Source organism: Coffea arabica, chromosome 1c (genome assembly GCF_036785885.1).
Source record: "Coffea arabica cultivar ET-39 chromosome 1c, Coffea Arabica ET-39 HiFi, whole genome shotgun sequence".
Classification (NCBI taxonomy): domain Eukaryota; kingdom Viridiplantae; phylum Streptophyta; class Magnoliopsida; order Gentianales; family Rubiaceae; genus Coffea; species Coffea arabica.
This window is the reverse complement of record NC_092310.1, coordinates 7,903,583-7,911,813: the sequence shown is the minus strand read 5'-3', so window position 1 is coordinate 7,911,813 and position 8,231 is coordinate 7,903,583. Positions and strand designations below refer to the sequence as shown.

The following is an 8,231-nucleotide window of genomic DNA, read 5'->3' as shown; positions in this document are numbered from 1 at the left end:
GGTGTGGAACTAGTACTACTGCTAGTCTACTACTGATCACTTTTGAGAATTGAATATCGTTTGTCTTTGTCTAGTTTGAATACTGCTATTGTCTTTGTCTCTGTCTTGGGCTGGACGTACGTTCATCTTCTAAGATGAAATTGCAAATTCATTTGTCTTTGCTATTGTCTTTGTCTTTGCATTCATACAGGAATTTGCATTCTTTAATAGGGGCGGGTACCCTATGACCCACCCCTATTTTTCGGGTATCCGAGAATCGGGTACCCGAGGGCAAGCGGAGCGGATTAGAGTCAAAAAAGTAGTGACCCGACATGTTAGGGTCGGGTCAACCATTTGACGTTCGGGGCGGGTACCCGACTCGTGCCCACCCCTAACGCTCACACACACACATACAGTACAACTTCACTTCTTCTATCATCTTCATATTACGTCTTTACTGAATCTAAGATTCACAAAGTTGCTGACATGGTTCAATCACACTACCTTGGTCCGTTGAGCGCTTTATGTTTCACCAAATTTGGAGAGTGCAGTTGCTTCTGCTATTAAGTTGCACGACAAATCTGGCAATGTGAGATAATGAATTCCCTCTTTAATTCGCTTCTACCTTGCTGCCTGCTTTGCACGCATTACTCATAAAATTTCCTACCAACTTTTACCTTCTTCTACTGCACTGTTTGCCTTCTTCCTTCTTCTTGTGATGGCATACCCCAACTCTCTCCACCTAGTTTCGTGTCAGCTGACTACATTGACATACCAAGCCCACTTTCGTCTCTCAGTTTTGTTGTGTGGCTAATTCAAAATTTCAAATTCATTTTCAAAATTTCAATTCTTCCGTTTCCTGTAAATGGATCCTGTTAGGGATATATTTTTCCTTCGATGGAACGGCGACATTTTTTGCCATCAACAGAAGTAGTTGACGTGGATCATTTTGCGCCTCATGTTGGGCCTTGTGAGGTGACCGTTTAGGAACGGTCCAATTTGTACTGTATTGGAATTCACTATGCAACAATACTTAATTAATCAGCCCCAAAAAAAAATGAATAACAGAAACAAAAAAAAAAAGAAAAAAAATTGGGCTTGCTCTCAACACAATCTTTGCTCTCCTAAAAGTTTTTTTTTTTTAAAGAAAATGTTATAGAATGTTCTCTTTGTGCATACTTAGGAAAATTCCAATTGTTGTATAACAACCTTTTTTTATTATAAAAGTTATTTTTGTTTCGATAGGCAAAATGACTTAATAGTCAAATAAATAAAAGTTTATACCTAATAAATGAATAGTTGACTAACGAGTATCCATTGAATATTTGATTTTAGATGTTACTTTTTTTTGACATGAGATAAGAAATCCAATGTTAAGTGTCACAATTCACGGGGTGTAGTACATGTGAATGTACATATTTACTTAGTAAATTAGGTGTTTTAATTAGGAATGGACACTCATTAGATAAATCTACAAACAAAAATAAATGTTGACTGATTTAAGCTATTACTTGAATTGATGCTTTCTACTCAAAATAAACATATTAGTGTTACAAAAATTTTGTGTAACAAAGAAATTGTAACCTTTTTTTTTTTTTTTTTGAAGTTTAAAAATCAACAACACAAGCCCACTAAAGTTGGAATTGATCTAAAGTCCAGCGACGATTAATTAAAGGAAATGATATTCAAAGACCCGTATTGATATCCATACCTTCACTATCTTAAATGGCAAGCAATATTGCCAAAGTAATTATCTTCTTGTCGGAACCCATTTTACTCAAATGCCAAGGTTATCTTCAATCAATCAACTTTATATATATTTATTGATTTTCCTAAAATTCATTATACATTAATTACTCTTCTTTTCTCTCTCTATGGTCTTTCACTCTTCTTCCTATTATTCTTATTTCTCTCTTTCTCACTCACACACTAATAGATCTGTTATTTTATAATTCAATAACATAGTTTTTTCCTTAATCTTTTCTTGAATATTTTTTATTCTATGTGCTCTTGCTTTTTTATTCAGTTCCAAAACTTTTATTTATTCATTTATTTTTTTTGAAAAGAGGACTTCATTTAACTCCAACAAATTTTAGTTTAAAATAATTATTATTATGATGTCATTGTAATCAATACTTTAGCATAGAAATTTTTTTGACATGCAACCTTCATTTTTCCTTTGAATTCTATTTGTTTGTCATGCCTCTAAGTAGAGATGGCAAAATGGATTCAAATCCATTTATCCATCCATATAAACCAAGTTTAAATGGATTTGGATGACTAAAAAAAGTGTGATAACTTTAAATGGATAACCATTTAAAACCAATTAAATTGATGGATTTACATGGTTTATCCACTTGATCCATATAAATCCATTTAGCAAAATAGAATGCAATGGGAAGACGGACCCACGACTCACAAATAACTTCTTCTCTTCCTTCCAGACAGCATCATCGTTGTGGTCCCACAAAACTAGAGAACATCATCACGTTCACAAGAAGTGGAGCAAGAAACATAGTCAAAATATTGACAATTGGCCTCTATGAGTTTGTTAAATCTGAGAAGAATCTTTTTTTGTTATTGTCTTGTACTCCTTTCAGTATATTTTCGTCTTTTTCTTTTTTTTGTAGATTTTTCCCTTTAGTTGCTTAATAATCACATGTTCTTTGCCTTCAACTGAAGGCCTGTTGCGAGTTACAATAACTTATTAAAAAATAATTTTTCAATAGAATTTTTAATAAAAATATTTATTAAGTATTTAAATGCTTTAAAATATATTATTTGGAGATACAGTTCAATAAATATTTATTGTATTGGATGATATGTAATTTAAAAAATTTTAAATATAGTTATCTCTTTATTTAGTTCATAATATAGGATAAAATGATTAAATTCAATGTTTTATTTTTTTAAATCACAAAAGCTACTATAAAAGTACCAAATTTAACCTTTTGCTAAAAGTGTTTTTAACACAAAAATTTTTACTCTTAATTTTATGGGATGATATTCACCAAACATTTTGCTTTTAACACCTAAAAATGCATTTTTATCAGAAGCACTACAACTCTTATGGGGAGAGCTTGCGCCTCTTATGGGGTGCAACCTGGCTCAACTCTGGATTAGTCAGGGCCCAAAGTGGCTATTTCATACCGAAGGATCTGACAAAAAAAAAAGTTATGAAAACATTTAAATGGATTATAAATGGATAATTGGTTTTTATTTAATCCATTTAGATCCATTTATTAAATGGATTTAAATGGATTGGATAAATTTTATCCATCATCCGTTAAATCAAAACCAATTATGAACCATTTATCCATATTGCCACCTCTACCTCTAAGTAACTAATATTGTTAAAAATTTACCATCTTTTTCTCTTTTATATTTGTCATGTAAATCTTGACTTGTATCTTTTATCAAGTATTTATATTTATCATGTAAGACTTTATCAATTTAGTAAATAATGAAAATAATTGATGATTTAATATGTGTGTGCGTGTGTGTGTGTGATAGAGAGAGAGAGAGAGAGGGCGATAGAGAAAAATGTGAGTAAGTGAGTAGAAAAAACTTTAATTGTAGAAGGAAGAAGAGGAGTAATTAGAGTTTAATGAAAATAAAATGATAAAGCGATAAATGGTATTTGAATATCAAATATAGGTGTATAAATATCATTACCCTTTAAAATAATTGCTCCTATAGAATCTTGAGAAGTTAAATTCCCTTTTCTGTTTTTATTTCAAAAGACACCTTACGAGAAAGGGGAGCGTTTAAGAGCCTAATTAGAAATTTCATGCTCACTTGGCTAGTATTTTTACTAGTTGGGTTGAGTTTTGAAGATAAGAAAATCTCCATTTCATTGAATGGCTTTCGGAGATCAATTTGTATTATACCGAAAGGAGCAAATAGTTCATCATCCACTCAAAACGTTGTATATATGTTTAGCAAACATACTGTATTCACATAATCATTTTCACAATTTCACTGGAAATATGTGGACTTCGACGTGCTACTTGCTTTACATATTTCAAAGCTCAGTATCAATTAGCCCATTTTTGGGGATCTTGGACAGACACTTGGAGCCCATTTGGCTTACAATTTTTTGGAGTTTTTGAAAAAAAAAATATATATATATTATACTGATACTATATATATGAAATAAAAAAATAATAGAAAAATATGCCGAGAGAATTTTTATGCAAAAACTCGCAATCTAAATAAGGACTTGAACGTTCATAGTAATTTGACATTTGTCTCTGTATATAGCTATATTTGTCTCTTGCAAAGTCAATTTATAAGCCATGGATGCTACTCTAACAGAAAACAGTAATAAGACCAAGGGTCCTTAGTCATCAAAAAAAAAAAAAAAAGGACCAAGGGTACTTAGGTGGCTCTTCAAGCAACCAAATAGTCTTCATGTTGCTTTTCCACCCCTGAACTCCCAACACACCCCACCGCCACCTCCTCCGGCTCCTCCTCCTTTTCTTCTTCCCTTTCTTCTTTGCCCTTCTTTGGAAACAAGCATAACTTCATCTTCTTCTCCCTCCTTTTTTCTTCCTTTTTTCTTATCCCTTCTCTTGAAACAAGCACAGCGGAAAAAATCCAGAAAAGGTTGGACAAAAATATATTAGTAGAACTAAAGTTCAACCAAGATTATACTACTACAATTCTGAATTTGAAATTTTGATTGCAAGATCTCTAATTTCAAACCCAATTGTTTATATTGCTGGTCCAAATCCTTATCAGCAAGGTCTATGTTCCCACACTCTTCGATGGAAAGTGGGCAGATTTGAAAATATTAAATAAATTTTCAAGACTATGCCAAGCGATATTTATCAAATTTTATGCTATAAACTGTCTTTAATTATTGGATATACAATATCATTTTTGCTAAACATACTTCTCATAATTCTTGTTTTCCCTTCTGATATAAAAAATAAATAGTATTCATTGAGGTGTTTATTGAACACCAGTACACCATACACTAATGTCTGGGATATTTTCATACACTAATATTAGTGACTAAAATGCTCATCAAATTCTTTATTAAGATTAAGCCCCCTTTGAGACGTATGTAAATGCACCCTTGCATCAATGATTCTCGATTTCTTTCCCATTCCATTCTCCTTTTTCGTTTTTCTTTAATTTCTCTTCTTTCGTGCCAAAGCTTCTACCCTTTTGATCTTAAAAGTCCATAATGAAGAATAGAATTGTATGTTTAAGTTCAATGCCTCCAATCTCTATTGTTCACAGTCAATAATGGATGAATCATGCTTACATGAAGAGGTCTAATAATCATGCTTATTTTTAAATAATTCTTGTTCTATTTAATGATGCAATTATAACTAATCACCTTATGTCAATTACCTTAAATTCTTAGTGTACTCCTTTTACTTTTGTTTTAGCCTGTTTACATCTTAAAATTATTGAAATATCCCAAATCAGCCCATTGGCTAATGTTGCAGGAGATGGTTTTTTCAAAAAAAAAAAAAATCATGCACATCCACTCATTTAAATATTCTTAAGCATTGATAGCAGCTTTCAACAGTGTGACGGGAGTTAGGAATGATGCGTAGAAGAACATAGTCCTTATTTCTTCATTAATACTGAACCAGATCATGGTATTTAGTTGAATTGGCAAATTTAAGGTGCTAAAATTTTCAAACCGAAGGTTGAAGCTCGATGTGGTAATAATTTTTTATTTTAGAGCGCACAATGTACAAAATACAGGTTAAAGATGAAAATTGAGAATTGTAGGAATATTAAGGTGCAAAAGGGTAATTACTGAATTAGTCCTATACCATATACCTAACTAAATGTAATGTTCAAGTACATGAATTGATCCCATGAAACATTTTGTTTTTTCACCTTCACATTTCTTGCTTTTATTAGCAGGATGGAATTTAAAAAATAGGTAGAGAGAAGCGGAACTTAAATTCTGAACATCTAATTTTTAGATTCTCAATATTGACTGCTGCACCAAATTAAGCTTGTTTGGCCACTTTCACATTTCAATTTGTCATTGAAACAATTTACGTGAGACACAAAGCAATAATCCAAGAAGCAAAACAACATATTGAAGTATAACATAAGTTTCTAGCCGTGTGGCGAATGTAAGACACATCGCCTTGGAACATTTGATTTGCTTATTATTTTAGCATGGAATCTCTTCTATATTGTACGCCATATTCCTTGAAATGTGACCAATGTAGAGAATCATGGCCTCCCTCCGCAACAGTGCAACTTTGAACCACGCCTTCATCATTTAAGAAGATACGAAATATATTAATTTCCATCCCCGATTGACCCAGCCAAAATCGAAAAAGGATCTGCATGTTAAATATCAAAATCATAGTTCATAAGTTACAACTCGTAACAGAACTTGGATAAGCAAATAATATACTCCTTGAATTGCTATTTGTACATTGTGATTATACCAAAAAAATTTTGATAGAAGAATGTAAATAAAATTATACTTAAGCCAATAATTATTTATCACAACAAAAAGAAACCAGACTGCAGAAAATTCATTTTGCGCTCAATTAGAACTAAGTGAAGGGAGTGCATGTTACATATATATATATATATATATATATATATATATATATATATATATATATATATGAAAGTGAAGCTCGTAGAGCTTCTTTTCTTCAATTAGGACTAAGTGAAGGGAGTGCATATTACTTGCATATATACCAGACCAAGTCGCCAATGACGGGTTGGAAAAATAGTAAAGAAGCTCTACGAGCTTCACTTTCATATAAATATATATATATATATATATGTGTGTGTGTGTGTGTGTGTGTGTGTGATTGTTGTAATTTTCCATACGATCTATGTAAATTCAAAAAACAAAAAACAACTCTAAAATAATTGTGTTGCTGCAACCATTCATGGAGCACAAATTTTACTGTGGATTAGTAGACAAAACTACTATCATGTGAACTTTATAGTGTAACGTGAAATTCTTAAAAATTCATATGAGATCGAACAATTTATTTGTAAAATGATTACTCTGAAAACTTTAAATTTTGTAAAGGGTACCAAAAGAAGGGAAGAACATTTGTGATCTCGCGCGGGTGAAGTGGCCTCTCACCATTCCTAGGTCCATCCACAGCTAAAACCAAATTTGCTAAGAATATGTCAATTGCCCAGAAGAACCAACGATTTAATCGTACTCAACTAAACTCAAATATAAACTGCGTGTAAGAGATTTGCTTTAAAATAAATGAACTGAAAAATGAACTCAGAATGGGTTAAACTTGACTGCAAGAAATGTGTGGTGACAAACTTTGGATAAAGGAGGTTAGATTTCTACCCGGGGGGGGGGGGGGGGGGGGGGGGGGGGGGGGGTGGAGGTTAGATGGTGTGACAGAAATGCAATATTTTCAGTTACTCTGTGACAGTTTTACCTATATATCTTCCCACAAAGAAATAATAATGTACAGAGAAAAGAAGGAAACAAGAAGAAGAAGAAGAAAGGAAACATATAGCTGCAGCCTGTTTTTCTGGCCATCTTCGTGCCCTTATAAAAGCAACTATGGGTGTCAGTGGTGCAAGGAGGACGCCGAGGAGTGCTCCAAAGGTAGACACCTCGGCTGTCCTCTCCTTGCACCACCAACAACCATGTTGCACAGATCACACGATTGTGCTAATTTGCATTGAACTTCAATGAGTTCAACTCACGTTTTTTTGTTGCCTAAAGTTAAACTGCATCTGCCCTTATATAGAGCTGCCCGCCTTCAGGGCTACTAACATCTGAATGTTAAAATATGCTTTTTTTTTTCTTTTTTTATTCTCTGATTTCACTGATGTGATTTTTTTTGGTGCTAGTTGGAGAATCCGAGTCGCTTTCATCAGCAGAATATTATGCAATGCTTTAAAAAAGATTCCAATGTAGATTTTTAAAAGTTTGAGATCAAAATGTTTATAGTGGTCTGCGTCAGACCGATACACCAGTCACTTTACATTTGCCGAATCTGGATACAGTATCAACTAGGGGACTAATCTTGTTAGGTTATGCTTTTTTTAACTTTTTTTTTCTCAAAAAAAAGTCTAAATTAAAAGAGAACCACTCCCTCCATTCTGCTAATGTTAATTGTCACCATTGTAGGTTTTTTAGCAATAAAACTTAAATGTAATAAATGAATTTCACGTTGTTTTCTCTTAAAACTTTTTTGATGGTATGATTGCAAAATACTACTAGTATCAAGGTTTCACAGAAAATATGGGCATGCTTGGAAGTATGTTTT

The 8,231-nt window shown here is 32.7% G+C and overlaps 1 long non-coding RNA gene across 1 annotated transcript; it reads right to left on the bottom strand.

The window, feature by feature from the left end:
- Positions 1-5,903: 5,903 nt before the first annotated feature.
- Positions 5,904-7,657, bottom strand: LOC140009594 (uncharacterized). The gene is made up of 2 exons (XR_011817089.1): positions 7,024-7,657; positions 5,904-6,305 (listed from the first exon to the last, which is right to left on the bottom strand). It is a non-coding gene; the product is annotated as an uncharacterized lncRNA (long non-coding RNA).
- Positions 7,658-8,231: the final 574 nt, after the last annotated feature.